Source organism: Dermacentor variabilis, chromosome 10, assembly GCF_050947875.1.
Source record: "Dermacentor variabilis isolate Ectoservices chromosome 10, ASM5094787v1, whole genome shotgun sequence".
In the NCBI taxonomy this organism is placed as follows: Eukaryota; Metazoa; Arthropoda; class Arachnida; order Ixodida; family Ixodidae; genus Dermacentor; species Dermacentor variabilis.
Window position 1 is genome coordinate 97,788,155 of NC_134577.1, and position 13,881 is coordinate 97,802,035.

Here is a 13,881-nt window from a genome sequence, read left to right on the forward strand (position 1 = left end):
TCTTGGAGAATCACTGTGCGCCCCAAGTGAATAACGTTCCCTTAGTGAGGACACCAGTGGAGTAAACGTGCCTCGCAGGGTTGCACGATAACTTTCCAGGATATAGTTAGACATGTGACAAGCAGCTACTCCGTCGAATGGGATTTTCAAGCTCTGTGTTTTTTGCCCGAGCGTGTACGCACGCAATACTAAGTTAACACGGTGCTTGTGGCGTTGCATCGAACCCAACCAGTGTTCCTCCAATGAGCGATGTCCGCTTTGCCCGCCAGGATTCATAAAGCTGTGCGCTGACAATAAACGGAGGGCCTCCTTGGTTTGCGACTTGGGCTGTTGTCTGTTTTGTTCTTCAAACAGTTCGTGTGCACCGACACAGTGGCAGCAACGCTAAACAGCACTGTTTCCTTAAATTTCATGTTGGTTCGTCCTATGTGTATTTTCTACTTGGATGGAACATTTTCTTTGCTCTATCTCATTCTCAGACGACGCCACCGTTTTCCACGATCTCCTCGTGCTTTGGCCACTGGGGAAGCAGGGAAGCCTGGGTGGCCACGCTGGTTGCCAGGGGGCTAACCCGGTTGCTGCTTTGGTTTTGGGCCTCTGTAATCTACCGAACGCAGCAGCCGGGAATACCTCAGCCAGCACAGGCCATCTACGGGCGGTGCTGCTGGATTGTGGCATACACCGATCCAGTGGCGTCCGCTGCGCTCGAATCCTTGCCCATATATGGTCCGTATGAGTACACGGAGGCCCATGCTCTGCTGGCTGCTGTGGTCATGGTGGTGACGCTCTGCATCCTTGCAGCAGCGACCTACCTCAAGGTCATGGCAGAGAACAACAATGACACCCTATGTATTCCTGCAACATGCTTGCGACCTACATTTGTCACAAATATTTGCTCAATAGTCAAATAATTATAATATGTCACGTGGATGGAAACAATGCATTGCACAACGTAAATATAGGGCCATTCTGTAAACATTTTAAGTGTTGTTACTCGTTTTGCAATAGACGGTTCTGTGATACTGGATACCGAGTTTCTATAGCTTACGATAGCATGAACCAATAAAGAATTGAGGAATTACAGGCAGATGAGCTTGCTTTCGGTATTGAACCAAGATAATTTCCAACATAATCAGAGAAACACTGGACTCCATTCAACCAAGACAACCCGCGTGCTTAACGAAAGGATATTCTATGATCGACCAGATGCTTGTCATAAATCAGTCAAATGTGAACATTTAAGTACACTTAATCTCTGTATATGACTGTCATTCATTAAGAAACACGACTTGATTCAGTAGAGATATCAGGAGGATTCCAGAAGGAAAGTAGAAGATTGCCATTAAAGGAAGGGGTCTGCGAAGGAGGCACAATATTGTCATTGCTATACACTGCATACTTATATAAGTACTCAAGGTACCAGACTTAGGTGGCTTAGCAGTGAAGGTCAATGGTGAATATATCGGCAACTGTAGCTTAACAGATCACATGTGTTCTTCGGCAACAGTGCGCATGAATTGAAAACATTTCGTTTAGTATTTTAACAGAGGCAATGCAAGGCCGGGGTTGAAGAATATGCAGGAGACAATGATAATGTTGAACAGCGAGGCAAGAAAACACCATTACATCATCGCCAGTCAGCATTGGCGCAGGAGCACGTTGATGTAGGACAATTCCTCCCACGAGATCTTGACAATCAGAAGTATATTCACAGAAGAGTAAATATGCATTGGATGTGTACGTGAGGCATTAAAAATCCTGACTGGCAGCTTACCACTGTCATTGCAAAGAAAAGTGTGGAATCATTAGGTTATACCGGTGCCAACATATGCTACAGAAAGTTGGACGTTACCAAAGAAGCTCGAGAAAATTTAAGCTCCGTACGAAGAACGATGGAACGAAACATGCAAGGCATAACGTTAAAAGACAGGAAACGAGCGGCGTGGAGCAGAGAGCAAGAGGGGATAGTCGATATTTAGTTGACATTAGGAGAAAAACAATGGATGTCGGCGGGCCACTCGTTTCTGTGGACCATTAACCTGTGGACCATTAGAGTTACAGAATGGCTGTCGAAGGAAGGGAAGGGCACACGAGGGAAGTATAAAAATAGGCTAGGTGATGAAGGGAAGAAATTTGCAGCTGCATCTCGGAATCAGCTTATACATTAAGACCGGAGTTATTGGCGGTTGCTGGAAGAGGTCTTCGTCCTGCAGTGGACATAGAAATAGGCGGAGGCTGATCATGGCGATATCATCGAAGTACTTCAGTTTCTCACAGCGGTGCAGTCGCGTTTGAAGATTACTGCAGTAAAAGCCATTCATTTCGTGCAGTTCGCAAACAGACTAGCTGCATGGGTTGTCGGTTTCGCAACTTATCACGCAGCTTGGTAACGACAGACAGGTCATCATCATCATCACCCTAGTTACGCCCACTGCAGGGCAGAGGCCGCTCCCATACTTCTCCAACTATCCCGGTCATGTATTGATCGTGCCCACGTTGTCCCTGCAAACTTCTTAATCTCATCCCCCCACCTAACATTATGCCGTCCCCTGCTACGCTTCCCTTGTCTTGGAATGCAGTCCGTAACCCTTAATGACCATTGCTTATCTTCCCTCCTCATTACACGCCCTGCCCATGCCCATTTTCTTTCTTGATTTCAAATAAGATTTCTTTAGGTCGCGTTCGTTCCCTCACCCAATCTGCTCTTTGCTTATCCCTTGACGTTACACCCATCATTCTTTTTTCTATAGCTGGAGAAGTCATCCTCAATTTAAGTAGAACCCTAACTTTAAGGCTCCAGGTACCTGCCCTGTAGGTGAGTACAGGTAAGTCAAAGCCGATGCACATTTTTCTTTTGAGGGACAATGGCAACCTCCTGTTCATGATATGAGAAAGCCTGCCAAACGCACCCTAGCCTATTGTTACTCTTCTGAATAATTCAGTCTCATGATCCGCCTCCGCGGTCAATACCTGCCCTAAGTAGATGTATTCCTTTACCGCTTCAAGTGCCTCGCTACCTGAACATTACTCAATTAATCCCCTGGGTTACTAAGCAAGACAATAACATCAGCGCATTACAAGTTACTAAGGTATTCGCTATTAACTCTTATCCCCAATTCTTCCCAATCAAATTCTCTGAATACCTCCTTTAACACGCTAGATTAGCATTGGAGAGATTATATCTCCCTGCTTGACGCCTTACTTTATTGGGATATTGTTGCTTTCTGTATGGAGGGTTAAGGTGGCTGTAGAGCCGCTGTTGGTACTTTGCAGTATTTTTACATACTGTTCGTCTACACCTTGATTCCGTAATGCCTCCATGACTCCATGCTAAAATCATTGCGAAGTATCTTGTGCTGTTTCGTAAATCCCTGATGGCATCAAGACTTCCATCGGACTGGAAGACCGCTCAAGTTATTGCATTCGTTAAGAAGGGTGACCGCTTACCAATACAAAAACCTCTTCCTATGTATTTAACTTCTGTACTCTGTAAAATGCTGGACCATATCATTGCTATATACATAAATTAGTTTCTTGAACAACACTCCGTAATAGGTAACTTTCAGCACGGTTTTAGAAAAGGATACTCGACAATGGCACAATTAGTTACATTAGTCCATACTTTTTCAAAAACTTTAGATAATCATGGTCAAATTGACGCCGTATTTATCGATTTTAGCAAAGCGCTTGGCAGGGTTAGTCATTTACAACTAATGCAAGAACTAAAGGAAATTAACCTTCCCGATATTTTTATTTCCTGGATTGCCGATTATCTAACCAGCAGAGTGTAATTTGTTCCAGTTAATGACAACTACTCGAGTTGTCTTCCAGTCACCTCAGGAGTGCCCCAGGGAGGTGTCCTAGGGAAATTGTTATTTCAGCTGTATAATAATGATATTGTTACCGTCATTACACCAGGAACAGAAATTTGATTGTTTGTAGATGACTGTGTGTTATTTCGTCAAATTACGTGCGCGGAAGAACAAAACGAACTTAACGCGAGCCTAGACAATGTGGTTCATTGGTGCAGTGAATTTTGTATGACTGTTACCACAGAAAAAATTTTTATTCAGGTTACCCATAAAAAGAATCCGTTAAACTATACTTATCAACAAGGCTCATCAACATTAAAACAGGTTCATAGTTACAAGTATTTAGGCGTCACGATAACTATCGATCTTACCTGGAACTTGCACATGGAAAACATAAGCTCATCTGCGTTCCGTAAGCTATGTTTTCTAAACCATAAGCATAGAAATGCCCCTCCCCTTCCCCAAAATAATAAACACCTAGCATATTACACCTACATCAGACCGAAACTAGAATATATGTCTATAGTGTGGGACCCTCTTACTAAAGAAAACATTAATAAACTTGAACGAATTCAAAGAAAGGCTCTCGGGTTTATTTATTCAGAATTCACAATGGCGGATTCTCCTACCGATTTTATGGCTACTAACAATATTGAAACACTTGAAGATATAAGAAGTAAATCTCGCCTTCACTTCCTCCAGCTGCTACTGAATCGTAAGCTCGCAATAGACACCCCCTCCCCCCACTCATACTTAACTCCTCTATCCACCCAACCACGTACCATATCAGAATGGAACCATCTTACATCTTCGTCGTAATTTTAATAAAACTTTTTTCCGCATTGTGAATTGTCTTGTGTCCCGCATTCTTATTCCTGTTGTGCAGTTACTATGTTTTGCCTGCCCTGCATGGACCCTGTTGCGGTCTGCAGTATGTAATAAAGAAAAAAATTATAGACTGCTGAGATTTCGACTGAATCATACGCTTTCATGTAATCAATGAAAGCTATATATAAGGGTTGGTTATATTTCGCTCATTTCTCTATCACCTGAATGATAGTGTGAATATGGTCTATTGTTCAGTAGCCTTTAAGGAATCCTGCCTGGTCCTTTGGTTGACAGAAGTCTAAGGTGTTCCTGATTCTATTTGCGGTTACCTTAGTAAACACTTTGTAGGCAACGGACAGTCAGCTGATCGGTGTATAATTTTTCAAGTCTTTGGCGTCCCCTTTCTTATGGATTAGGATAATGTTAGCGTTCTTCCAAGACTCCAGTAGGCTCGAGGTCATGAGGCCTTCGTATACAGGGGGGCCAGTTTTTCCAGAACAATCTACCCAACATCCGTCAACAAACCTGCTGTCACCTGATGCACCCCAGCTGCCTTCCCCGTTTGGATAGCTTCCAAGGCTTTCCTTACTCCTTCCGGCGTTACTTGTGGGATTTCAAGTTCCTCTAAACTATTCTCTCTTCTATTATCGTCGTGGGTGAAACTGGTACTGTAAAAATCTCTATAGAACTCCTCATCCACTTGACGTATCTCATCCAGATTAGTAATTATATTGCCAGCTTTGTCTCTTAACGCATGCATCTGATTCTTGCCTATTCCTGGTCTCTTCTAATTGGTTTTTAAGCTTGCTCCGTTCCTGAGAGCATGTTCAATTCTATCCATATTATACTTGCTTTTGTCAGCTGTCTGACGCTTGTTGATTCACTTGGATAGTTCTGCCATATCTATTCTAGCTCTAGGGTTAGAGCCTTTTATACATTGGCGTTTCTTGATCAGATCTTTCGTCTCCTGCGATAGCTTACTGGTATCCTGTCTAACGGAGTTATCACCGATTTCTATTCCACACTCTTTAATGATGCCCACAAGATTGTCGTTCATTGTTTTAACACTAAGGTCCCCTTCCTGAGTTAAAGCTGAATACCTGTGCTGTAGCTTGATCCGGAATTCCTCCATTTTCCCTCTTACCACTAACTCATTGATCGGCTTCGTATGTACCAGTTTCTTCCGAACCCTCCTCAAGTCTAGGCTAACTCGAGTTCTTACCATCCTATGCTCACTGCAGCTCACGTTGCCGAGCACGTCCACATCTTGTATGATGCCAGGGTTAGCGCAGAGTATAAAGTATATTTCATTGCTAATCTCGCCATTCGGACTCATCCACGTCCACTTTCGGTTATACCGCTTGCGGAAGAAGGCATTCATTATCCGCGTAATAGTCTGTTCTCCTAACTCTACTGTTAACTCTCCCCTGCTATTCCTACAGGCTATGCCATATTCAGCCACAGACTTGTCTCCAGCCTGCTTCTTGCCTACCCTGCCATTAAAGTCGCCCATCAGTACAGTGTATTTTGTTTTGACTTTACCCGTCGCCAATTCCACGTCTTCATAGAAGCTTTCGACTTTCTGGTCATCATGACTCGATGTAGGGACCTGTACGACCTTCAATTTGTACCTCTCATTAAGTTTCGCACAGACAGGTCAGTTACGCAATTTTACATATCGTAGTTGCACCAGTACTCTACGAGGCACTATAAAGTAGAAATGAGTAATACATTACGCCGCCTAATACTCAATTATTTACGGTGTTTTAAATGCCAAAACCACGATATGATTACGAGGCGCACCGTAGGGGGGGCACTCCGGAATAATTTCGACCACTTCGGGTTCTTTAATGTGGACCTAAATCTAAGCACACGGGAGTTTTCGCTTTGCCCTCATGGAATTTCAGCCGCCATGGCTGGGATTCGATCCCGCGACCTCGTGCTTAGGAGCAACCACAGCGGGTCTCTCTTTAACGGGGCGCGAACCCACCACCCTATTCCAAAGAGTCCGATTTGTTACGGGGCGGTGGGTTACGCCACCAAGCTCTGTCCTACCAGTGTTAAAAAAGAAATAAAAAAGAAAAGGAAAAACAATAAAGGAAAAAATACAAACGACCAATTCCCATAAACAAAGTTTGTGAACCCTTAGCGTGAACTTTGTTTTTATACTTCCTTGTCCTTGTCGTTTCCCTACTTGCACTAATCTTCGAATCGCCTTTTAGTAATCTCTATTGCCAACACGCTAACTTTTCCTCTGCTCTCGTTCAACCCAAGCGCTTCAGGAAGGCCAGTGGGGCCTAAAGCGACCACGGGGCAGGTATCTTCACATTCCAACAAAACATGCTCTGCCGTTTCTCTAGCTTTAGCGCAGCAAACAACACATGCTTCTTTTCTTTCTTATATCTCACGTTATAGGAGCATATTCTAAGGCATCCTGATCTCAATTCGACAAGTTTTGAGCTTCACTTTGAGTTATCATACATGGTTTCTTTCCCGATTTCCTTTTCTTCTTCTGATGCAGTAACTCATGGCAGGTTTCTTTTCGAATTCCGCCACCCATGAGATTAGGTCAGCCTCTCTGACTTTCCTCTTCGCGTTCCTTTTTGCTGTGTTCTCCCCATACAGATCGCATAGTCGATGGTAACGTTGTTAGCTCTTTTCCTCCACTGTGAATCAATGTTTTTCATGTACAAACACCTGAACACTCCACAAGCCCAATTACCTTCTTCCATATCCTTCAGTCGTTTCACTCTGATCTTCCCTGACTTGTCATCCCATATCATCCTGCACAGCGTCATTTGTAGTCTTCCCGTGAACGCCCGATGCGAGGTATTTCTCTTCCCCTTCACTGCTATTACTTTTTCCTTGGTTTGCATATAATATTTTCCTTCCTTTATCCATATACCATGGTATTTATATTCTTTTGCGCTAACTATTTTCCGGCCCTCTATTGACACTGTCTGTTCACTGTTTTCAGTGAATACCAAAACAGCTGATTTTCTAACGCTAAATTTTAGACCTATATTGTCACCTTCCTGTCTACAAATATTAGCCAGACATTGCATATCACTTTGCTTGTTAGCTAGCAACACAATGTCATCCGCATAAAACAAACCTAGAAGCTGTAGCTCTAGTAGTGTACTGGCCTGTTTGTATACGAGATTTAATCCAATATAGCTTCCTTCTAGTGTCCTTTCGATCCTCGCCCTGTACACAATAAGCAGCAGTGGGGATAAAGGCACCTCAGTCCCTGTTTGATACCAATTTTCTCCTCGCTCCTAATCCCTTCCCTTTCAATGTGCCCAAGCAGTATTTCCTAGGTAAACATTTTGCAAAAGCTGTAGACAATTATCGGCTAAGCCTTCTCCTTCTAGATTATTCAAAAGACTGTTGTGGCCTACGTTGTCATACGCTCCTGTAACGTTTAAAAGGGCTACATATATTGGTTACCTTTCTACTCTTGATACTTTTATAGACTGAGTAAGGAGAAATAAGTTATCACCCGGACGCCTACCTACTTTGATGCCCTTCTCAATTTCTCCCAAAATTTTAATATTATTATGCCATGTTTGCAGCTTTAATTTACTTGCCTGCTTGGTGAAACTGTACGTTACCGATGTAATGGTCAATGGTCTGTACGAACGAATTCTGTCTTTCTGTCCCTTACCTCTATAAATTAAATTCCTTGTACTTTGTCGCCCGTCCGAACTCTCTGGTATACATCTTTCTTTTAAAGTTTTTACCACTGCTTTCAACACAGCTTGCTGACGTTTTGTCTTAGTCCATTATTTAGCCTAACGGGAATCAACTATAGTGCTGTGGCTGTGCGCTAAGAAATTTCCGCATCGGCTTTCTTCGAGCTGACATTTTTCAGCACCAGCTCCTTTTCCGTCTAGTTGTCTTTCAAGCCCCTTCTTTCATTTACCAGAACCCTTTCAATTCCTTGGAAAGTATCGGCTGGTATTTATTTTTTTATGTAATTTAATGCCGCGTCCCTTTCAAGCTTGTTTGCATCTTCATCTAGGATTTGCTGCTGAATTATCCAGAATGCCTGCCTGATAATATTGTCGCAGCACTGCGCGACTGAGGCAGAGAAAGAAGAAGTAGAGTGTGCGCGCCTGATCTAGGGGTACTCTGCACCGGCTGGGCCTGGCCTGTAGCTTCAGTCTCGTATCTCGTTTCACCCTGTAAATAAACATCATTCGTAACAATATTATCTGCAGGTCCAAAACATTGTACGTGCGACCTTTTTTTCTCGTGTATTTCTGAGAACCAGCGTTAACTTTCACCTTCTATTTATGCTTGCACCGGTATCTTAACCACACAATTTTTTCTCCGCTATATTTCCCATGTTCTGGCTACTTCATCCTGCGCCAACCGCGGCTTCTTTGCGTGTCTGCGCTCTCGGGATGCTCTCTGTCATTCGGCGACCGCTTCTCGTATTCTCCCTGTTCCACCAGCTTTTTGGACTCATTTTTCGTTTCGAGCGAACATGTTACTTCTCTTTCCGTGTTTCTGTCGTTGTTGTGCTTAGAAGCTCACTCACTCTTTGCTTAGCCAATTCCAAAGTTCTTTCTCGACTCTTGTGACTATATTTGATATTTGTTCGGAGTTAGGATTTAAAATCGCGATATTGCGCTTTTTGTTCTCTTCCATAACTACACCTCCCAATTTCAAAATGATGCGTTTATGGTCACTCCCGATCCTCCTATTTGCCTCCTCGTCAATGACCATTTGCCTCAACCTGTCATGAGTTCCTTCTGTGACGAGACAGTAATCAATTATAAGTTGTCGGTTTCCCACTTGCCACATGGTGTGCCCATCACACTTGCGGCCCCTACTCCTAATAACGAGGTTACGTTGCTCGGAAAGATCTAGCATTCACTTCCCGATGTTGTCGGTATAGCCACCTAGATCCTGTATGTGGGCATTCATTCAGTCAGCTGACTGCTGATTTTTCTGTGCTCTAATATCCGGTCCACAAATGCGTTACACCCAACGAAGTTTTTTTTCCACTCATAGTACAGGATAAGCAGACATGCTCTTAACGTACTGAATTTATTCTTTTCCATTTGGCTCCTTGATGGATGAGCATTCCGTCTACCCTGCCTTTATTTCCGATTTAGCTTAGTTGCACCCTTCGCAAACATGATTCTAAATCACCGACGGCTCCTCCAAGTCTCTAATTTGCGGTTCTGTAACCGCATACACCCCTATTTGTTCTCTTTTAAACAGCTCCTCAATGTCTACCCGCTTTTCCTTTCTTGGGGCGCCCTGCATGTTTTTGTAGCCTATTACATAGCCAACTTTTTTTCTTGTTTTCCTCATTTTCTATTACTGATGCCGATGGTTTTCTACGGTTTCCCTGGGGCACCTTCTTCATTACTACCTACGCAAGCCTCCTGAGCGCCCGTGGGCCCCCCAAAAATAAGCGGCCGTGCGTCCAGCGAGTCACCTGCCCATTTCTGGTCCAACCCAATAATTGAAGTGGATCCCCTATCGTTCTAAACGACCACAGCTTCTCACTTGCCTGTTTACTTCTACAGCCTTGAAACCTTTCTCCCAGGTCATTGTTTATATATCCTCACTAGCAGCTATTAACGCTCTTCGTAGGTTACTGTTACGTACAGGCACCTCCGGGACCTTGCACACCACGATCTCCATCTGAGGGGAGAGTTCGCTCAAGTTGTCTACCCTCTTTCACCCAGCGCTCGGCTAGTCCTGTGCCTTTCTTTTTTAGGACGTCATTTAGCCCACCTGCTACATGGTCACTGCTTATGCTCCTATTTGCCTCCTCGTCAATGACCATTTGCCTCAACCAGTCATGAATTCCTTCTGTGAGGAGACCGTAATCAATTATGAGTTGTCGGTTTCCTACTTGCCACGTGGTGTGCCCATAACACTTGGGCCCTCTACTCCCAATAGCGAGGTTACGTTGCTCGGAAAGATCTAGCATTCACTTCCCTATGTTGTCGGTATAGCCACCTAGACAATGTTGCCGCCGTGGACATTTTCCGCGAGCTTAGCTTTCCCTCGCTCAATGACAGAACCGATTATTCGCCGTGAAATGTCTCTACCGCCACTCTTTTATTGACTTTCACTCTCTCCGCAATTGCTTCTGAGCAGCTAGCCAGGTTTGTGTCACCGGCGATAATCACCCTTTCACCCTCTTCTACTGGCAATGCCTCTCCTTTATTCCCTTCCTCATCCTTTTCCGGTGGTGGAGGTGACAAACAATATTTGGTGATTTACTTTCTTAATATATCCCTGGAAAAACACGTAGTTCCGCCACTGCGCCACCTGGAGCCTAGTACGCCTCCTTGTAGTTGATGCTGTCAGCGCTTGCTGTTCCTCCTTGTGTTGTTTGCTGGCGCGTACACGGGTTGCGTGTTTTGGTTTGCGACTCGCTGTCCCAAATCGATCGTTTTCGGTTTTTCTTTTATTTTGGAAAAAGACCTCTAAGAACTTTACACGAAATCGAATTTCCTCGTGACTACGACGCAATGTGTCACCTTTCGTTTTTCTCTTTGGTGCCGGTGATGTACACCATGCAAGCAGCACTGGCAAGTCTTTACTAACGAAACACGGCGGCATGGTATCACATTTCGGGTCTGGCAAAGCGCCGGCGAGTAGCGGGGCCTCCTTCGTCCGTTTTCTCGCACTTTCTCTTTTGTCCTTGCGGGATGGGTTGTCGGGCCGGTAATAACGCATTGTAAAGAAAACGTGAAGCGATCGCACATCATTCACACAAGGTACATCGCAGCCCTTTTTAGCAGGAGCACGGCCCGGCACGGGAGGAAATGTGGCAGCCGAAAAACGTGGCGTAGTGGTGGTAACCCGAACAGAGCGGTGCTGTGAAACAAGAAAAACAACAACGCGAACGTGGCCAGGGTTATGACGTAACCTCCACGTGACCTTATCAGCACAAGGCGAGAAGAAGAAAGGGCTTGAGAGGAGAGATGGGATCGAGAAGAAAAAACAAGCGCCGACCGCATTCTTCTTCGTGCAACTCCTGTAACTGATATAAGGACATCATTTTCAGGAATTATTTCGACTGTTATTTTCGTTGCAGACTTGTGCACAAGTGCTACTACATAGAAAATTTTCGACTTCGGTGTTGTTTAGAGAGCGACAGAAAGAACTTTTATGAAAACGGCGTGGCTCAATTCTTTTTATGTTCAGTATCCGAGCCCATTCGCTGTTCCACTAAAACAAAACATAAGGGATTGGAATGGCTTGCCTGACGTAGATAATTAGATTCAACTAAACTTGTCGCTTCAGCACGCGTACGATAGCTCAAGTGCCTGAAAGATGCCTCCTGAAAGTTACCGTGGCTGGGCTCTTAAGAATTGACAAAGCTAGAATTCCTCGGTCACGTGTTCGATGCGATTGTTGCAATGGCTTGCCGCGTGTCGTATCGCCCGCACAAGTGTGAAGTCCCCCTTCTCCGTTTGGTCGACATGATGTGCTTGGTGCTTTCTGTCCACGACATCCAGCTTGTTAATATCGGATGGAGGAATGCTCAGTGTCCATTTAAAATGCCCGTGTGAGAGTTAATGATTTAATATAGACATTTGCTCTACTTACTCGCTTATCGCAGCCGTGAAGAAGAAATTGCTTATCGCCGTTGGGCACCTACGTCATATAAAACGGAAGTGGTTGCTGGGGAGCTAGACAGACAGCAGTTCGAAGTAGGCGCCTGGTACGGTAGTACATGTTTGCGTTCACATCCTTGCTCAGGTGAGCTGTTCGAGCTTATGCTTGAAGACAAAACACCTTGACCTGTAGACGTGATGTTGCAAGTGTGACGTGATATTACTTTTGCAACAACTCATGCGAGGTAATTGAAGATTATGTAATGTTACGGTGCTCTGTACGTGTTGTGCGTCAAAAGCAAACCGTCGCTTTAATTCCCCCAGTTCTCAAAGCATCAATTTTGCTTCGCTAAACGTGCGCTAATTTGAAGCTTGCTGGTGACCGCTACTCCGGCTGACCCAAGGTGCTTGCTGTGTGGGGAGGTCCCTATCGTGAAGGTGCATGTTAATTTTTGTGCGCACAAATTTCTACATGTTCAGTCGTAACTGCCTCATCGGCAAGGACACATCAATTTAACCTGGGCCTATTTTGTTGTGGCTATTGAAGCAGTAAGCGGTATGAAACTCATGCTTCATAATTCCTCATCACTTGAAATAAATAAATATCATCGTACATGGGATACATATATACTGTTCATAAATCACGTAACTTCTGTAAGTTAACGGTTTGTTCTCGTCAAAGGACGGCACAGCCTTGTGAACTTTCTTTTACTGACCAATTCAATAATATTCCGGAATTGTTTCCAATAGCTTTCTGTTTATCATATGATACTCAGGTAATACAATATCAATAGCTTTCTCAACAAACTATTAATGAGCACAATTAACGGTGTTTGAATAAATATCTTTTAGCTAGCCTGCGCTTTTTCGTTATAGCCTTTGGTATTTGCCGGCAGATGCGCACTTCAACAGAGCTGGTCAGACTAAATATCGAGATCACTATAAAGCGTAATTTGTGCCCCAATTTTTCAAGCATAGTACTTCGAAGGCTTTATTTAGCTACGCATTTGTAAACTTGAATTGAGTGATAGCTACTTCCTGCTCTTCATATAATGTTACAGCATGCTTTCACAAATTTTTTCTGTCGGATGTTTGGTGCAGTGAACCACCACGGCATTGAAGGCGCTATGCGGTCTCTATGGCGTGGCCTGCGTTGTGGACTTAGCCACGTGGGCCATCAAGGATGCCCTCCCACCTGATTGGCATATCTTTGGTAAGTATTTGTGAGTATTTCTAATTCTATTGCACTTCTGCAAGCAGACTGAGGTATTTTCTCGGATGTTCGTTTGGCAGAAATTATGCACATGTTAGAATGTATCATCGTAACGTTGTTCTTTACCGGTCAACCACGATTTCACCAGATTTTTACATTCCGGACGTGTTTTCGGATATCCGGGTTAAACGCGAATTTTCCGCGAATACTGAAACCAAATACCACCCTCTCTATCTATCTATCTATCTATCTATCTATCTATCTATCTATCTATCTATCTATCTATCTATCTATCTATCTATCTATCTGTCTATCTATCTATCTATCTATCTATCTATCTATCTATCTATCTATCTATCTATCTATCTATCTATCTATCTATCTGAGCGCGAGGTATCCACTTAGCCACTGGTGCTCTCTCTCTCTCTCTCTC

At 43.9% G+C, this 13,881-nt stretch overlaps 2 protein-coding genes across 2 annotated transcripts in view; one reads left to right on the forward strand and one right to left on the reverse strand.

Annotated features, from left to right (window-relative positions):
* Positions 1–895, forward strand: part of LOC142559836 (uncharacterized) — a 51,484-nt gene extending 50,589 nt beyond the window's left edge. Inside the window, exon 6 of the mRNA XM_075671511.1 lies at positions 480–895. The gene's annotated coding sequence lies outside the window, so the exon portion shown is untranslated. The remainder of the gene's footprint in view (positions 1–479) is intronic.
* Positions 1–13,881, reverse strand: part of LOC142560833 (uncharacterized) — a 145,577-nt gene that overhangs the window by 52,517 nt on the left and 79,179 nt on the right. The gene's annotated exons all lie outside the window — the stretch shown is intronic.